Source organism: Mastomys coucha, unplaced genomic scaffold, assembly GCF_008632895.1.
Source record: "Mastomys coucha isolate ucsf_1 unplaced genomic scaffold, UCSF_Mcou_1 pScaffold10, whole genome shotgun sequence".
In the NCBI taxonomy this organism is placed as follows: domain Eukaryota; kingdom Metazoa; phylum Chordata; class Mammalia; order Rodentia; family Muridae; genus Mastomys; species Mastomys coucha.
This window is the reverse complement of record NW_022196892.1, coordinates 778,063-798,168: the sequence shown is the minus strand read 5'-3', so window position 1 is coordinate 798,168 and position 20,106 is coordinate 778,063. Positions and strand designations below refer to the sequence as shown.

At 42.6% G+C, this 20,106-nt stretch overlaps 1 long non-coding RNA gene across 1 annotated transcript in view; it reads right to left on the bottom strand.

The window, feature by feature from the left end:
* The window catches only part of LOC116072939, a 24,347-nt gene extending 4,331 nt beyond the window's left edge, over window positions 1-20,016 (bottom strand). Inside the window, exons 1-2 of the long non-coding RNA XR_004111598.1 lie at window positions 19,905-20,016; window positions 16,636-16,813 (exon numbers count right to left, since the gene is read on the bottom strand). This is a non-coding gene — a long non-coding RNA (uncharacterized LOC116072939). The remainder of the gene's footprint in view (window positions 1-16,635; window positions 16,814-19,904) is intronic.
* Between the last annotated feature and the right edge of the window lie 90 nt (window positions 20,017-20,106).

The following is a 20,106-nucleotide window of genomic DNA, read 5'->3' as shown; positions in this document are numbered from 1 at the left end:
GTGGCATCTAAATTTTCTTGGGAATAATTTTAAAAATATATTTGCTCACCCTAGATCAGGAAGGTACTCACAAACCAAAGAAAGGATTCTACCAAAATCCAATTGAATGAACCAATAAATCAACTGGGGTTACTTAGAGTTGCATGGGTGACTTGGAGGCTGTTATACCACCAGGAAGTTCCCTGAGTAACTTACTGGCATATAAATTCCTAAAGAGTGCCACCCACAGCAGGGGCAACTCATAAAACATTGTGCCACCTGTAGATTCCTGTGGGAAACTTGCAGGGAGCTACTATATTGAACAATACTGTCTGTGGTCAATTTTTTACATTCTGTATAACTAAAGAGGGTGCAGGGCCTCATAAAGGCTGTAAGCCCAGTGTGTTTCCTCTGTACCTCTCCTAGTATAGACAGGGATCTGGATCCAGTGAGCACCCACTCAGACTTCCATGTTCTTGTGGTCCAGAATAAGAAACTGGACAGATACACATTGATAGTAGGAGAAATAATTGGGACAGCATTCTTCTAGAGTTTAGAAGTGTGTCAGAGCTGGAGAAAAGTCAAAGGCTCAATGGCACTTGTTCCCAATGGTTGAGACCTTTATAGGTCACTTGTCAAAATGGCTGTGTTGCTCAAGCTCTGTCTGTTACACTCAGCTGCTGGTGAGTAAAGTTTTCCATCTCTGCCCATGGCTTTTCTTTATGTGCTAATCTTGACCACACTCTCCAACTTACTTTCCTGCCACAGTTGACTCAAATCGACTTTGATTGTGTCCAACACAGAAGAAATAGCTACACAATGGGTGGTTAGAATATTTGTTGCTTTGGGGGCGGATTATAGAACCTAGATCTCTTACAGATTCCTGACCAGGCTACAGGTACATTCTTCAGACTCACTTTTTATCCAAAACCAGGAATATGGAACCCTCACTATTTCTCAGCTGAGACCTTCGTTACCCAAGGTGAAGAAACTTTCTGCCATTTTCAGTTATGCACACATAACAGTAGGTAACACAGTTAACTTCTAACAAAAGATAAATCTAAGCGAAGGTCCATTTATCATGGATATTGCACCTTTACATCTTAATGAATACTTTGGTTCTGGTTTGTGTGGTTTTAATATAATTTAGAGTCACATTAAGTCAAAATAATTTGACTTATAAGAATTAAATTGCCAATAAACATGGGCCACAGATAACACTAATTTTTACTGCTGACATATTCTTCTGTAGTTAATCACCTGTAATTCCGTGAAGCATTACAGAAGTGAAGTGTGGGAAATGGTATTGATTGGGTTTCATCAGCCCAGCTCATCACTTTCAGGGTTTTGCTGAACTTGGCAAGATTTAAGCACACAAGCTTTCTCTCCTAATAGTAATAAGTATTGTCAATATTTTAACCTGTAGATCAGAAAGTCTGTCTAATTTGCCCTAGAGGATGCTTCGGAAGGCATTGGGGAACTGCTTTTTTGGGGAGACTTTAATTACTGAAAATCATCTGGGAGAAACTAGCTTAAGTCCGGAAGGGGAAAATACTTTTGTTAACTTCTGATAATATGCCATTCTGAAATATAATTTCTGTTAATAGAGTTTCCATGATCTATCAGTAAGTCAAGAGATAAGATTAAAACTGCCCTCAGCATTGCTTTATATCTTCCTGAGACAGGATTATCTTAATTAAAAGAATCAAGCAATTCTCATCATTTTCTCTTTGTACTGTATCTGTCAGCTTTGTGTCACTACAATGAAATCCATGATACAAGCTACTTTGTGGGGTGGAGGGGGAAGGATTTATTTCACACACATTTTTGAACATTCAAAGGTCCCATTGTACAGTTCACACTCTGTGGTATGAGATACCCTGTTGGTACCATCACTTCAGAATGAAGAGCACAATATCAAAAACAAACAACTACACCTCGCAGTACATGTTGGCCAAACTCACCATCTCAAGAAAATATCTCAAGTGGAGCTTCCACAGGCTCCACCTCTTCAAGCTTGCCCAGCACTCCCAGTAGGACTACCCCAGAGACACCAAGCCTCTAAACACAGTAAGCCCCTTGGGGACACCCAGCCGACACCTAAGTCATAGACTCTATTAACTGCAAAACTGAATTATACAGTGAAAACCATGTATTAAATTCTTTCACAAGCTTTTCAACCAACCCCACTAAGGAAGAAAAGCATCCTTTTGCCATTAGACCTAACCTTCCTTGCTACTTTTAGTAAGTATAATATCCTTCCCCCAATATTTCACTTTTCTTTGACTTTTGAGATATATATAATTCTAAGAATCATGAAAAATCAAATGTGTCTAAGTGTTTAGATATAGGCAGTGTTGAGGACAGTGTCTCTTTAATTAGCCTAATTAGCTTATTTCAACACATTGTAATCTAACACATGAGAGCTTTGGTACTCTCATGAACATCTGCCATAGAAAATTGATTACTCTTTTAAAAAGTAACTTTTGCAGCTAAGCAAAATAATCTATGTATGCTTTGGGTAAAGACTGCTGTGTAGCTCAGTGGTGAAGCACTTGCCTGTATTTGGTCCCTACCACAGGAAAACCACAGAGAAAAGCAATGGGAACGAAAATGGCAAAGGAAGCAGGAGGGGAAAGCAAACTAAGCAGAGGACTGAGTTCAGTTTCTGCTTGGCAGAGGTGCGTTATCATTACTGATAACTGCAACCTTTATAAAGGACCTCAGGGTTTAGATTTTAAGGGGCATCGGGGTTTAGATTCATAACTTTGGAGAGTTTTTATTTGTCTGTTGTTGTCAGTCTACATTGAATTTCAGAGAACTCTAAAAATTGTTGTAGCTTGTGTCCCACTCCTGGACAGTCCTACTTCCTTACTCTAGCCTGGAGTTATGACCTGGCATCAGAGTGTTTGCAAGATCCCCCAAATGGTCCTTATGTGGCTCCAAGGCCGAAACCTTCTAGCCAAACCACTTCTCCTTGTCTGTGTTCCCATCTCTTCTTGACTTCCTGTGGTACTAGAATGAGCAATTTGGAGGTTTCCAAGGGCATATGGTGCCTGTGACAGTCAACAGTTTCAATCAGCAAACTGACCATAGATGGATCTCCTCTGTAGGCAATCCAATAACAAGCTGACAGCTGAGGTCAGCTGGACTATGGTTGATTACTGCTGGAAACATGCTTGTGTTGCTTTCCTCAGTCTCATTGTGTGTACCTTTCAAGCTAAAGCATCCATTCTCTTTCCTGGCTGTCAGATATATTCTGTGTCCCAGGATACATCTGGGTCCCAGCTTCCACATTAATAAGGGAAGGAAGATGCACTGGGTAAGTGTTTGAAAGTGATGGGAGCCACTGTCTTGGCTGTTGAGATCTGCACAAGAATCACCCCTCATCCTAGGTGGGTGTGTTGCAAGACTCCTTGTAAATGCCTGAAACTGTGACTAACACCAGACTCCTTGTATGCTGCCCTTCCTCCTGTATCTACAGAACCGTGAGAAGATTTCATGTATAAATTGGGCACACAGTAAGAGATTAACAATAATGTCAAAAACTATTTCAGTATAGATTGTAATAGAAGTTATGTGAATGGCCTTTCTCAAAGTATTTGAACTCATTACATTATAGTTTAGTTCAATGATTAGTTTATCATAGCTAACTGAATCTGAAGACAATGAAATTCTCCTTAGAAAAGGGGTATGTGAGAGAGTGTTTTGTGTAACCAAGGTCCACCAGGTCACCAAACCATTCATGACTTAGTGCCATTGTTAAATATTCCAGGAAACCTTGGGGTTTCCCTATCTATTTTAGCTTTTAGGGAATTAGAGCTAATTTCCTTCCACATAAAAACACATTTTTTTTCTGACTTAAGCAAAAGCATAGACCTCTGTTTTTACTTTCCCTAGACCTTTAGCATTCTTCTGAATGTAAGAAGGTGGGAGAGATGCTGGGAGCTGAAAATCTCTCCCATAAGTCACCACTTTGGGATCCTGACCCTCCCTAAAATCTAGTTTGTACAAAGTCTTAAATGAGAAGTGATTTGGCCTGGAAAAGAACTATGACAGCTAGTACACGGCATGATGGCGTGACAGAGAAGAACGGCCCAAAGCAGGCAAGTAATCAGCCCGACAAAAACCAAGTCCCAGGGTCTCAGAGGACCAGAGGCCTCGGCTCAAGACTTCTGCAGAGTGAACAGGCAACACTGATTTGAGGGATGGAAGCTAGATAGTTTGGAAAGTCTTAAGTGGCAATTTGATCTCAGCAAGGCAGGAAACTTGCCAGCTGATGAACTATGCACTTAGCACATAGGAAGGGCTTGGAATGTTTGTTGCTATGGTTACCATTTGTGCCTGAGGTGCTGGACCAAGGACTAGCAAGTTTGGATTCTGATGCCATGTAGTTGTGATTGTATTATTCCTAAAAGTATGCAAGGTCAGGCACATACCTTTCTGTACACAAGTTAAAGTTTCATATTCTGCTCAGGAGGCTGAGCTCTAAAATGTTTAATCTGAAAACAAGGGCAGTGACTTCATACAGCATGCTCAAAAGGAATTAACATTGCCTGAGGACTGGGGAAAATAGGCCCAACCCTAATTAGAGATTTAATACATAGTGCCATATAGACACTTCAGAAACTGAAACTGGGTTTACTCAATATTTGTAATAATTCAGGTCTGACCCATATGGTTGAAAGAACTGATTCCAATATGAATGTTCAGAATCTTACTCTTAAATCAAGGAGAGAAAAAAAAAAAAGATTAGAGCAACAACCGCCATACAAAGCAAGGATCTCAGATATGCTGCTCTGACCAACAACCCATGTAAATTTATGTTTGTTTGTATGGTTTGGGGGGGTTGGTGTGGTTTTGGTGGTTGTTTTGGTTTGTCTTGCTACTCTCTCCTTCATGGTGCTATTTGGACTTTTCTCAGCCTTCCCATTTTTACTATTAATACAAATTCATTTTAGGGCATATGAAGAGTACTTTAGATAAGCAGTCTCTATAATTCATACTGTGTGCAGTGCCAGACCAGCTCTCTTCCCCGTAGGCTAAATCAATGGCACTTTCCTAATGACTAGATCAGATTATGTTCAATTTAATATATAATCCCTTTCAGCTTTGCCATTCTTGTTCATAGCATTGCCGTGAAGCCAGCCCCTCTTTACAAATGCTTTTTGGTGAGAACATTTACAAAAATCTCCCCAAGTTTTCACTCAGAATTTAATCACAGCTTAGAGAAAGCCTCACCAAGCATGTAGAAATCTCTCCACAAATGCAGTTTCCCATCCATCCTTGAGAAGTCAAGGGGGTGCAGCCCAGACTTCTAGGAGAACTGGAGATTAACATGTGGGGTGGAGGGGGCTCGGGGAGGGGAGGCCAGGGCCGGGGGGAACCACTGTTTCTGCCACAATTTTCAAGCCAGGCTGGGTGTTAGGAACCAACTAAGGTGAGAAGCAGCTTTTCTACTAACCTAAACTATCCGGGTTAAGATCCCACCTCAGCACCAGGCTATGCTGTGCTTGCCTGCCTCTAAAATGGTGCCTACTATAACTCTCTCATGGTGGTTTCACCCATCTAAGTGACAAAGGGCATTTGAAGCATCTCTGGATTGATCCTGGACCATCTCAAGGCACTGTTCCACCACATGGTCACAAGCTGTAATAAAGACATGTATCATTTGTAACGACTACCACTTGAAGTTTATGTGCACAGCTCACTGGCCCTTCAAACACATTCCCACGGTGTTTCTGAAGCATTTGTGCTGAGCCGACTCCAACAAATACCACCAATTAATATGTTAAAAGGAAACTGTCTCCCCACTTCTACCTCATCAACCATTAGTGCAGACATGGCCTTATGCCTCTACTCAACACTTTAAATCAGTGATTACCTTCGAGTTTCTTGTCTGTGACAGGATTTTCCCTGCCCAATTAATTTAAATATTAGTGTAACAGAAGGCCTGTGATTGGACAGGGAAAAGGAAGGTAGAGGTGAGAGTTATAGAGAAGGAGCAACACAGGAAAAGGGAAGAAGGAAGCAAGATGGAGGACGAACGGGATGATTTAGATTTTGCATGGGTTTTAAATAGCCACCGGTAGATATAATATCATATAGGGATAGAATAATTGGGGTAACCTGTCTAATCTAGATGGGCAGTTTGTACCATAATCAATTGGCCCTGAATTTATTATGTGGGCATCTTGTATACTAAAAATGTATTGATATATAAATCTGACTGATTAATTATAAGTTTCTAGAGTTTTGTTTTACTGGGTTACTAGAATGTGGGACTGCCAACCACAGGGGGTTTATGGCACTGGGACAGACAAACCAGAACTAAAAAGGCCACAATCGGGGCTGGAGAGATGGCTCAGTGGTTAAGAGCACCGACTGCTCTTCCAAAGGTCCTGAGTTCAAATCCCAGCAACCACATGGTGGCTCACAACCATCTATAACAAGAGATCTGACTTCCTCTTCTGGAGAGTCTGAAGACAGCTACATTGTATACATATAATAAATAAATAAAATCTTTAAAAAAAAAAAAAAAGGCCACGATCGGTCAGTTGATACTGGGGCTAGCTTAGGGACAGAGGCAGCAATACCGCTGCACGGGCAAGAGTAGCTGGGTATAGCTCAGGAGCTTGCCATTCTTTTTTATTATTTCCCACAACACTTGTCAACACAACCATTTATTGAGTTCTCACTCTGCTCCCAAGCACTGTGCCGAGCAATGCTATCTTGATTTCTCTTCCTGTTACTGTGATCCAATATACAAAGCATGTATACAACATGTACAGTAATATATAATATCTACTCTATACCCTGACAAAGCAACTCAAGGGACAGGGGGTTTGTCTCGCACTTCGAGGTTGCTATCCATTATTCAGGGAAGCCACAGCAATGGGAATCTGAGGCAACTTGTCTCATTCCATCGACAGTCAGAAGCAGAGAACAGTGAATGATTCTATTCAGGTCATTTCCACCTTTGTCTTCAGTCCAGGATTACATGTTGGAAATAGCATCACCTATGTTGGGTGGATCTCTTACTTCAATTATTCTAGTCAAGATAATCCCCTACAAACTTGCCCCCAATAGAAGGCTTCCTTCCAGGTAATTTGTATATTTCATCAAGGTGACTAACCATCACACATGCGGACACATTCTCTCTATCCATCTTCATATCATCTCAGAAATAACTAACCAGTCCAGAGCATAAGCTAGGAAGTTGAAGCTTCAACGAGCTCAGGATCTTTCTGGGAGCCAAGCAAACTTCATGACTTAGCTACCAGGAATACTTCTGGCCAGCAACTGTTTTTATGAGACCAACATCACAATGTGTATTAATAAACCAAGTGCTCATCCCAGCATCTTGCTTCTTGCTTAGGCATTAGTGCTGTGCCTGCAGCTTGAACAGCACTTCTGGTTTGTCTGCTGCACCTCAAAACCTCTCTACATTTTTTAAAAGAATGTCTATAAGGGATTTTACCTTCATAAATACCTAACCACATTTCAAGGTTATTGATATTTTATGTGGGGGGAATATTCTTCCTATTGTCTATGAATTTAATAAAAGGAAAATGTTTCATATGGCATGTAGGTATCATTTCAAAAATCTATTTCTCCTTAATATGGCATCCATCTTGCCTTTCTATTCCCCTGGTGTTTCTATAGTAACCTGGCATCCTCAGCTGCCACCTTCTGTTGGCACCAAGGGATCATTTATAATCACCCCCAACTCGTTCTGAAGTGCAGCTTCCATCTCACAACACAACAGATCGTGTGAAAGTTTAGCAAGACTCGGAGCATTTCTTATCTTGAGTTAAACCCACATTTTCACAGGAGTGAAAGTATCAAGAATGGTGTTGTTGTAGGACTCAGCTTTTAGTTTCACAGCTAATAAAAAGAAGCTTGCTGGCATGGAGGATCTTGCGAGTCATGATATCCCTCTTACACCTACTATAGTGCCCCACACGATGAGGACAAATAACTACACACAGCCACACCCAGCAAAAGAGAGCTGTAGAGACATCTCTCCCGAGATTAGCCTCACCACCATCCCTGCTGCCCCTTCAGGCCTCTGGCTCCTTTATACAGAACAGGATATGACCAGATTATTCCTCATATCAGATAATCCATTTCTGTAATCAGGGCCTGTCATGGCACAAGGACAAGAGCCATTCAAGCGGGGGGAGCCACAGGAACATTCTTCTGCAGTGAGACACAACCTTGCAAGTTCACAGTGACACTTGGGTGGCCACCATTCACCTTCCTACTGTAAGACTTACTGTGAAACCACATTGCTTGGCATTGTGCTATAATTAGCTTTGTTGTAGGGAGCATGGGAACACGCACACATGTATGTGCGGGTGCATGCACAGGTGGAAGTCAGAGGGTAGCTTCAGGAGTTGTTTCTTGGGTAGTATCCAGTTTGTTTTTAAGTTTTGGTATCTCACTGAACCGTGGGCCTCACCAATTAGACTGAGGCTGGCTGGTCTGCAATCCTCACAAATCCACCCATTTCTGTCTCCTGGGATTACAAGTGTGTACAACACATGGTTTTTTTCACCTGGGCTCTGGGGCTCACACAAGGTCCTCGTGTTTTCAAGGCAGGCACTTTATTACCATTTCCTAGCCCATGAACTACTTTTTTAAAAAGTGTAATTACCTTATGAATAGACCAATTACATCATGTTCTCATTTACATAGATAAATTTTCTAAATCCATACACTCAAAATGTACCATATCTGCTTCATTTGTTATCTCTCCAACTCTGTATCAACTGATGGTAACACATAAAGATATGAAATTGTATGCAACAATAAAAAAAATTAAATCATGCCATTTGTAGGAACTACACAGAACTAAAATTATAGTAAGCAAAGTGACTCAGTCTCAGAAAGATAAATAATGCACTCTTTCTCTCATATGTGGATCCTGGATTTTAATTTTTACAGCCCTGCGTCTATGTGTGTGGAGGCGAGAGTATAGGTCATGGAAGTGGGAAGGGGATCCTTAGAGGTGAAAGGGAGATCTTCAGGGGAGAGGGTAGAAGGAGAGTAAAGATCTAGGACAAGAAGTAGAGGGAAAGAACAAAGGGAGACAGGGAGAGGGCTGCAGGATCAACCAACACAACATATGAAGGTGCTTTAATGAAGCCCATTGCTCTATTATGCTAACATAAAAACAGGAGTTTAAACCCTCCTCCTAAGAAGAACTCCAGGGTATCCAGTCATGGGGGAGTGTGCCTATGATCCCAACACTCAGAAGCAGAGACAAGAAGCAAGAGTTTGAGGAGAGCTACATATGATGACGTTTTGGGTGGGATACACCATGAACAGCCTCCAACACACTCAGCCCACCATGCTCTGCTCTGCTGTGCTATCACACGCTCAAGCCCTTCAAAGCCCTGAGCCATAATGGCCTTTCCCCTGTCAAAGAGAAGAGAAAACTCCAGGCCAAAACACTCACCACTGCTTTCTTGTAAATATTTAAAAGGAAAAGGTAATACTAATCCTACACATATTCATCCAGAAAGCAAAACAGAATGAACACTTTCTGAAATTTTGAATTATGAAACCAGACTTCTTTTAACAGTATCTTATAAAGTTTGCCACCTGTTCATGGTAAATATTCCCACAAACCAAGAACAGGAGGGACTTCCTTGCAGGGCAGACAGCCAGGTCCCACCACTTGTTGCTCAAAAGCTCTTGGACACCCAATTGTCCCACCTTCTTACAGTGACAGGAACTGCTCAGCTCTGAGGAGATCCCATGCAGAGGAAAAGAAGAAACTGCTCAAAAAAAAAAAAAAAAAAAAAAAAAAAAAAAAAAAAAGTGAGAATCCTTTAGTCCTCTCTGCAACATGAAGCTCTTTCTATCCAAGGGAACAGAATAGACACAAGCCTCCCAGACTGAAGCTTACATGTGTATGTTGAACCTCGCTACTAAGGGTGTAGTCTACCATGTCTGGATAGCTTCTCTGAGCTCAGCAAAAAATGGCAAACTCCCTTTTCTTTCTTTCTTTTTTTTTTTTTTTTTTTTTTTTTTTTTTTTTGTATTGTTTTAAATTTATATATTTACACCAAATGCTGCCTCCCCTTCCTGGTCCTCTTTCACAAGGTTCTTCCCTCCATCCCCCCTCCCTTCACCTCTGAGAGGGTACTCCCCCCTGGGTATCCCCCCATCATGCTGCATCAAGTCTCTGCAGGATTAAATGCATCCTCTCCTGTTGAGGCCACACAAGGTAGCCCACTACGGTATATATGCGTGGGATGGAGGGGGCAGTCGGACTACCCCATGTATGCTTTTTGGTTGGTCTCTGGGAGCTCCCAGGGGTCCAGGTTAGTTAACAGTGTTGGTCTTCCTGTGGGGCTGCCATCACCTTCAGGGCCTTTAATCCTTCCCCTAACTCTTCCAAAGGGGTCTCTGATCTCTGTGCAATGTTTGTCTGTGGATATCTGCATTTGTATCAGCCAACAGCTGGGTAGAGCCTCTCAGAGAACAGCTATGCTAGGCTCCTGCCTGCAAGCACAATATAGCATCACTAATATTTTTAGGGATTGGTGCCTGCACATGGAGTGGGTCTTAAGTTGAGCCAGTCACTGGTTGGTCATTCCTACAGTCTCTGTTCCATCATTGTCCCTGTGTTTCTTTTAGACAGAACCAAATTTGGGTCAAACTTTTTGTAGATGGGTTAGTGTCCCCATCCCTCTACTGAGGGTCCTGTGTGGCTACTGGAGATGATCTTTTCAAGTTCCATATCCTCACTGTTGGGCATTTCAACTAAGGTCACCCACATTGACTCCCAAGAGTTTTCCCATCCCAGGTGCCTGGGACTTCCTAGAGATTTCCCCACTCCCAACCCCAGGCAGCTGCATATTTCCATTTATTCTACTGGTCCTCTGGGCCTCTCTCCTGTCTCTCCCAATACCTGATCCTGTCCCCTTATTCACTTCTGCTCCCCCCTTCCCACTCAGGTCTCTCCTTTCCTCTGCCTCCCATGATTATTTTGTTCCCCAATCTAAGTGGAATTGAAGCATCCTCATTTGGACCTCCTTCTTGTTTAACTTCTTATGGTCTGTGGGTTGTATCATGGGTATTCTGTAGGTTTTGGCTAATACCTTCTTATCAGTGGATACATACCATGCTCTTTTGAGTCTGGGTAACCTCACTCAAGATATTTTCTAGTTCCATCAATTTTCCTGCAAAATTCACTTTTCCAGGAGGATGTCCTCTTCTCTGCCTGACCTTATCTGGGGAGCCCAACCATGTACCCTCTACCTGGGGAAGCTCACACAATCCTTGGCAAACTTTCAAGTTCAGCTTCTCCCCATCCCCCTTCACCATAAGAACTTGTCCAGAAAGTACCTGGGATTCCTGGAGTAACTCTCCTTGCATTCACAAGACTTTAAACTCCAGTCAGTGATTTACGTTCACCCTGAAAGCTCTTTCTCACTCTCCAAGTGTATAGCCCTTGGTCACCCAGAAAAAAGGAGTACACACACAACTCTTTCACAGAAGATCATCTAAGACAGCTGTTCCATTGAGAGCTATAATATTAAAATACATCTTCAGAGAAGCCCCCCCCCCCACCCCGGCACTTACTCCCAGTAGGACAAGGATCCTGTAGACTCCACCCATTCCTGACTCTATCCTTCCAGCCCAGTGTGAAGTGGAGCCTGGACACCCTGAGGGAGGAAACAGAGGATGATGCAGAACCACAGCTGGTCCGCAACATGCATACCACAGTTCTATGTTGATTTCAGGACCAGTCAATGCAGTTCTACCCTATATCCATCTTAGGATAAAAGTGAAATGTCTGTGCCTCTGGAGTACACACCGTTCTGTTAGAAGACACTTACATGTATCTATTGCCCTTACTAAAGACAAACACACACAGACAGACAGACACACACACACACACACAAAGTTAACAAAAGATTCATGAAAACTCAATGTACTAGGCTTTATTCAGATTACCTCCTCCTAACGATAGTCCTCATGAAAAAGTACCACCTATAATTTGCCTAGCAAATGCATTGAGAGCCACAGAATGGATCTGGTTGAGGTCACCAAGATACAAAGGCTTGCCTACCACCGTGGCCTGCTCCCTACAGCCATAGAATATAATAAAGTATTCATTATGGTACCCCCCCCCATTGGCAATAAAGATATAAGGACATGCTCCGTACCCCAGGCATGGTAACACACTCCTGTCATCCCAGCACTCTAGAGGCTGAAGCAGGAGAATGGCATGACTGGGCTGCATGCTGAGACTCTGGCTCAAAGAAAAAAATTGCTCTGTATTTTCAGTCAGAAGTATTTCAGAGAATGAAAACATCCTGCCAAAGAGAAAACACAAATACCAGGGTATAGGTTCTTTCACATTGTGGTTTAGCTAGGAAAATCATTGAATGTTAAATGCCAGTGACATTCTATGACTTAAATTTTCCCATTAAATTGTGTAATGTTGGATGATTGTGCATTTTGTTCGTGGGAAGGCAGGGGAGGCTTACTCCCCAAGACTGCAAATGTCATTACAAAGTGTTACATATTTATTAGCTCATCTGCTGCTCCAGCATTATGGGAGGAGGGGGGAATCTTACTATAAGTAATTTCTTCACAGTTACAGTTTTACCACCTGATGTGCAAAATAACAACACTCGGTAAGCATTTATTATTGTGCTGAGCAATTTCAATTTTCAATTGAATTCGTGGTGTTCTTTAAAGCCTACAAAAGCGAACATTTGCTTCACTTCAGGTTCCATTTCCATCTCTTGGTTGAAAAGAATATTCACTGGTACTTGGGAAATTCAAGACTGGAGAATTGCCAGTATGGTTGGCGGTGGGGGGGGGGTGGTCTCAACACACTATAGTGATAGAAATGTGATTGCATGGTCACAGATGTGGCCGCTGGACATTACAGAGTAGACACCACTTAAGAGACAAGAGAGGTGAATTTGAGTCAGACCACCCAGATAGATGGCTCTGGTGGGAGCCAGCTGTTATATTTTGCTAACCCTGAATTGAATTGTCCTACAAGCTGTGACTGTTTCTCTTGGCAAAATACCAGTTTGTGTATCAGTTGAGGACTCTTTCAATAACAACCAAATCCCCAAATAACAAAGACCCCAGCAGAAAATCACAGCCAGAGTGTGACATCCATACCTTGAAAGGGTAGAAACAAGCTATCATGAACAGAGTACCCTGTCCCTCTCCTGTCTTGATCCCCCCTGAAAAGTTAGCTTTAGGGTTGGAAATGAAATCTCACAGGTCTTTATCCCATAACAAAGCTGCCTATCATGTCTTCTTGAACATGTGTTCTTGCTACCGAGGTTGCATTACAAAATTCAAAAGATATAAGACCAGAACAACAGCCTCATACTCATGGATTTTTCTTTCTGTGACTTAATTCAGCTCCATGATACCTGTGGCTTCAGCTGGGAAGATTCACATGAGTGGAGAATGACTAAATGTCTGGCAATTATAATTATCTGGAAGCTTCTTCTTTGTTTCTAGTGTCCAGTAGAGAACACATGAAGGCTAGACTTTAGCTGGGACTACTGACTGGAAGACCTACTTGTGGCCTCTCCACTCAGTTATTTCCAACAGGGCAACTGGGTCCCAAGATGGGATATCTAGAAAGCTCAGTAGAACAATATGAAAGCTGTACACTGTTGGGGATTAGTTCTAATGCTTTGTCTTATTTCAGCTCTCAAAAAGTCGAGATTCCAGACCCTGCCCCCAGCTGCCTTCAATTGATAATAAATAGAGGCTGGAGAGATGGCTCAGCGGTTAAGAGCACTGACTGCTCTTTCAGAGATCCTAAGTTCAATTCCCAGCAACCACATGGTGGCTCCCAACCATCTGTAATGGGATCAGATGCCCTCTTCTGGTGTGTCTGAAGACAGCTACAGTGTACTCATATAAATAAAATAAGTAAATCTTTTTAAAAAAAATTGCCATACAGCCAATGGCTGGACAGAAAGATGGAAGTGGGATTTTTAGGCAAGCGAGGATCCAGGGGAAAGAGGAGAGACAGAGAATTGCCATGATGGGGAAGGAAAAAATGAAACTTAAAGGCTTGCCAGTGTATAAGAATCCAGGAAAGTGGCCCTGGAGGCAGGCTACTTCTCCAGTTGGGTCTGGGATATCAGAGATGAAATATAGATTTTAAAAGATATTAACTCAGGAATACCAGAGGGGGGTGTTTATTAACTGCAGGGAGGATTAGAAATGCCCAGCCATTGAGCTAGTCAAGTCATATCAAAATTAGCTTGTGTGTGTGTGTGTGTGTGTGTGTGTGTGTGTGTGTGTGTTTCATTAGAGAATCCAGAGGGCTCTGGCAGATGGCTGGAAGAATGACCCACCAGGAGCCAAAGCAGTTTAACTAATTCATCACTACAGTATACCTTTCCAGAACCAGTATCAGAAGTCACATGGAATTTCTGCACAGCAGTCTACTGGTTACTGTGGTGGTTAATACTGTCAATTTGACAGAATCTGGAATCCCCTAGGATCCAAACTTTCATGAGAAAGTTCCTAGATTGGCTTACTTCAGACAGGAACACCAATGTTAAATATGAAAGGAATCACATCATGGACTAAGATCCAGGACTGAATAAAAGGAAAAAATAAAATTGAGTTAAGCAGCATTCATCTCCCTCTTCTTCCTGACTACAGATTCAGCACAATCAGCTGCTGACGTGGACCAGCAGGTTATTCTTCAGTAACATTCCTAAGGAGAAGAGACCAGGAGATGAGAAATAAAGAAGATAGGACAGGTGGGTTCAGGAGGTCTTGAACAAGCTGATGGCTGTGTCAAGCAAGTATTTAGACTACAAGATCTTATATTTAGTTCTAAAGGGAGAAAAAACGGACAGAGTTAGTAAAAAAACCATCATACAATGGGATAAAATCAGCAGGAAGGAAATCAAGCAATGTTACACAAGGGGAACACAAGTTCATTACATCACAAGTACATCATAGATGGAGCACACACCAGCTTTGAGACTGATAAGCCCAGTCTCTTCAGAGGGAAAAGCCAAGTTCCAAGGAATCAAAACCAAGACCCTGACCCCAGACCCAGAAGTTGACAACAGTGCCTTCTTTCATCACTCTCTATCCAACAAGGCAAGACCTCTCACTGAACACAGAGCTCACCAGTTCTAGCTAGTGTGGCTAGCCAGCATGGCTCATGGGTTCTAAATGTCTGCCTCCAGAGTGCTGGGATTAATGGCAGCCACCATGCTGCCCAGCTTCTTTGTGGTTTATAGAGACCCCAAACTCCAGTCCTCACACTTTGACAGCAAGCACTTTATCCTCTGATTCACTTCCCAAGTCCCTCTCCTTCTCATCCTGTATAGCATAAGCTATATTATTTTTATATCCATGTTCTGACCTGACACTATTGTGGATGCCAGCAAGTGCTGGCTGACAGGAGCCTGATATAGCTATCTCCTGAGAGGCTCTGCCAGTGCCCAACTAATATAGAAGTGGAGGCTCACAGCCATCCATTGGACTGAGCACAGGGTCCCCAAAGAAAGAGCTAGAGAAAGGACCCAAGGAGCTAAAGGAGTTTGCAGTCCCATAGGAGGAACAACAATATGAACTAACCAGTGAAGGAAACCGACTGTCTTACACAGCATTTTCTATTCTTGAGGTAATAATCTATAGTCTATGATATTGTTAATTAGGGCCTGAGTGAAAGGGGAGCTAGGACCATATTTTTCTACAGCTCTTTTTAGTTCCTTAATGAACTTAACATCAAAGACTTGATAATATCTGTGTATATCGTCACTCTGACTTCTGCGTCGCAACCGGATGGGTTATTGAACGAAAGTCACCCTGGCCGGAACCTCGGGCCCTAGGAGGTTCTTCTTTTTCAGTAATCAGATAGCTGTCTTTCTCTGTCTGTCTGAAATTTAATTCTCTTGATTTCTTCAATTAATTTTCTTATCTTGGTCTCGAGTTCATCTTTCGCCAGGCGAGACCCACTTTGAAAACATTCTCTAGTCTGGGAGGGCACAGACTTATATAGAACACGCTGTCTTCTGTAACAACGTGTAGCACGTTTGGTTCTGACAGAAAGTTGAGTCTTCTCAGCCACCGTACCGACCGAGTCAGTAGAGGTTTGACTACTTACGGAGAAAGTTTGACTTTCTTCGCTGTCCGTAGAACTGGCCACCGTAGAATATGAATCGGCCAGTGAGCTATCGCCTGTCAGCTCTGATGTCGTAAGGCTGATGTACTTTCTTGAATGTACTCTCTTTTGTTCGGTCTTCTCTTTCTCTTTTAAAATATCCAAAACCATCTCCCAAAGGCGAAGGGGAAATCTATCTACTTTGTTTTTCTCTAGAGCTTTTCTTACCTTTTCTCACGATTTTATATCTATATGACTCATGTCTTCTATCTACGGACAAAAGCCCTCCACTAACTCTGTTAGCTCTCTCAATGTGGAAAATCTAACCCTTACTCTTTTAGTCTCTAGCAGCTTTCCCACGTTCTGTGAAGCTGTTTTAGAAATCTGAGCACCCATGTTTATAACCTACCGTCAAAAAATTTCCCCTAAGCTCTTTAAGGTATCGGGCGAATACCTATGTTTCTGTCTAGAACTCCCTGTAGTCTCACATGGATTTCTGGTCAGCGCTAACCCAATCTTACCGTGAGAACGACTACATAGATCTGGATCTTTTTTTCTTTAATAAACCAGAGCTCTGTATCTTGTGGTAGGGTCTCTCAAATTTTCTCGTGTTCGCCCCATGTTGGGCGCCATCTGAAGGAAACCGACCTGTAGTCTCTCTTCTTCTGTGGGTGCTCGCGAACTGGGGTAGTTGAGTTTCTGTGAAAATAAGCGGGGCAGGAGACAAAGAGCACGACACCAAGTAGGTTTATCAAGGTGTGTTTTTTACTGAATGAACCAAGATATATATAGCTCAAGCAGAACAATCCTTCAGCTTTTAACATAGACGTGAGAACAGGGAAATAACATCCTTCAAGCAAGAGCTCTAGGCAGTAAAGCGGATTAGAGGTCTCAGTTCCTTTGAAGTCTAGGCTACCAGTTCTGTCTTTGATCTCTGGTGCTGTCTCCGGTGCTTCACACCTGATGCACTGGGCAGAGCAGCTCAGCGGGACACTACAAACCAGTACCCCCCAGAGCTCCCAGAGTCTAAACTACCAACCAAAGAGTATACATGGTGGAACTCATGGCTCCAGCTGCATATGTAGCAGAGGATGATGGCCTAGTGGGTCATCAATGGGAGGAGAGGCCCTTGGTCCTATGAAGGCTCTATGCCCCAGTGTAGGGGAATGCCAGGGCCAGGAAGCAGGAGAAGGTGGGTTGGTAAGCAGGGGGAGGGAACAGGGTTGTATTTTTTTCCAGAGGAGAAACCAGGAAAGGGGAGAACATTTGAAATGTAAATAAAGAAAATATCTAATTAAAAAAAAAAAAAGAAGAATGTGCCATTGTATTCACATTGTAGGATTTTGTGAAAGGAATACACATACTCAAGGACTTCACTTCCTCCCTTTTCTGGGGAAAGCACCAGAACATGTTGTGAAGGATAGCTACATCATGTTTTATGACCTGATATGGATTTTCATTGGAGATAAGGAAGATAAGCCAAGTTGACAAAGGGTAAGATTACAATAGTTCATTTTAGATGATACACTTAAGTTATCAGACCCCCAAATAGACAATAAAACATCTAGGCTTATCTAGTCTGGATATGAGCATCATCCAACCCACTGGGGCTGAAGGATAAATCCGTCCTCTCAGATCTGTAGCCTGGACATGCCTATTTTCTCTCACTTGTGGACATCAGAGAACTGAAATTTTGTACCTTTAGACTTTGGACTTACACCAATGTTCCTCTTTTCCCAGTTTCTCAAACCTTCACCTTAAACTAAGAGTTACCATTTGTTTTTAAGCCTTTGCAGTCAGACTGAATTGTAACATGGTCTTCCTTCCCTTTCTGGCTTGCAGGTAGCATGTTTTGACTTGTTGTTCTTCAAAAATAAATGAGCCAATGTCCAGAATAAACTCCCTCTTGTATCCCTATATACTTTCTTTGGATCATTCTCTTTTGGCTATTACACTATCAATGGAAATCCCAGATATTTTTCTTTAATACTACAGTTATTGTCAATATCTCAATTTATGATACTTATCACTAGTTTTGAAATGGTGGTTGCATATGAGAAAACTCACTCTTCCTCTAACATATTAATTAAAATGCATATCCCAAACTTAGATGTTTAAAATGTTTAATAGCTTTTCTAATAAAATTGATTTCCATTATAATCATATGCATAAAAATTTGCTTCTGGAAGCAGAACACACTGCCCAGAGGTTAAGAGTGCTCGCTGTTGTTCTTGAAAAGGATGCAGGCAAGTTCAGTTTCCAGCATCTATATCAGGCAGCTCACAACTGCCTATGACTACAGTCGCAGGAGATCTGATGCCCTCTTCAAGCCTCCACAGGTACCTGCACACATGTGATGTATACACACACATGCACACACACACACACACACACACACACCACAGAGTTACACACATGTACAAACACTTAATTTTTTTAAAAAAATAGAAAACTTTCCTCTGAGCCAGAATCATCAGGCATCTCTGATTATCAAGGGAGGCCATGCCATGCAAGACATGTCCCTCAAAATCAGAATATGCGTTCTATTATGTTGAGCTCTATAACTAATAGAATTGTGAACTCTCCTGGGTGCCTATCTTGTACATGAGCAACACCAAGGGGATGGTAATTTCTGGAACCAAGAGTATAGATACTAATGACTCAAAACCACTGGGCCGTCCCTTTAGGCCTGACTATTTCTACTTAGACCTTTGAAACTTCTGATAAAATTCTGATACCTGCTAAGAGCCCTGGCTACTTTTGCAAAGGACCTGGGCTCATCTCCCAGCACCCACATACCTCTTTCTCTATTCTTCCTCAGACTGGACCTTCCTCATACTCACAAGGCAAATCTAGATGATGCTGTGGGAAATGACTGCCCTCTCATGAATGGATGACCTTTTAGGGCATGTGAGGCTTTGTAATTAATGGAGGACTTCCCTCACCTATGCTATCATCCTCCACAAGCCACACCCTGTAGAGCCACACTGGTGGTTTCTGGGTAAGATCCTTTATGAAGGCTGGCATGATACCTTCCTGCTGCGATGATTTGCACTGTTATCTGTTATCCAGCTTGGCATGTGCAACCTTTGCTCAGCCTGCCCTTTATCATAGTTGCTACTTTGGCCAGAGCCCTTTGTTCAGGTGGCAGCCTCTCAACTCCCTGTGACATGACTCCTATAAACCCTCTGGGAGCCAGAAGAAATAATGTCATATCCATGAGCAGAGCCAAGGATAGTCTTCCTGTGTGGCCACAGAATGTGCCCCAGGGAGATGGCATCATTATTCCTTAAGGATGAAAGCCATCCAAATTTCTTCTCCAACTGTTTCTGGCTACAAAACACTGCAAAGTGTGAGAAGGGAAAGCCCGAGAAGATTCTCAAGCTTTTCTTGGGAAGCCAAATGTTGGAGGTGGCTGGGTTACATGAAGCCTCTGTGGACCCAAGAGTGTCTGTGTAGACACATATGCCATTTTCAAACACCTTAAGAACCAAAGGAGGAGGAAGATGATGACAATGAGGAGGAGGAGGAGGAGGAGGAGGAGCAAGAGGAGGAGAAAAACTTTCAGTCTGTGAATTCCTTCAGTGACCTTGTTGGGCTTTTATGTGACATGTTGTACCTGGGGCTGTTAGTGCCAGGTGTACTAATTTATTGCTGTCAAACTATCATACAACTTGGTACAACACAGCATTCCTGTGGCCCAGAATGAAGGCACTCCTTAAGCTAAGGGTTTCTGCTTCAGGGTCTCTCACAGATAGCAGCAAGGTGCTGGGATTAATTGTGGGCTCACCTGAATGGTCCACTAAGGGAATGTCTGCTTCCAAGCATATTCACATCGTTACTGAGTTCCTTACTGGCCATTTCAGAGCCACAGCCCCCTCTTAGTTTTGCACTACACTATGGCAGCTGGTTTCTATGAGAGAGGAAGGGAGGGAGAGGTGGGGGAGGAAAGGAAGAGGGGAGAATGGGAGGGAGAGAGGAGGGGGAGGGGA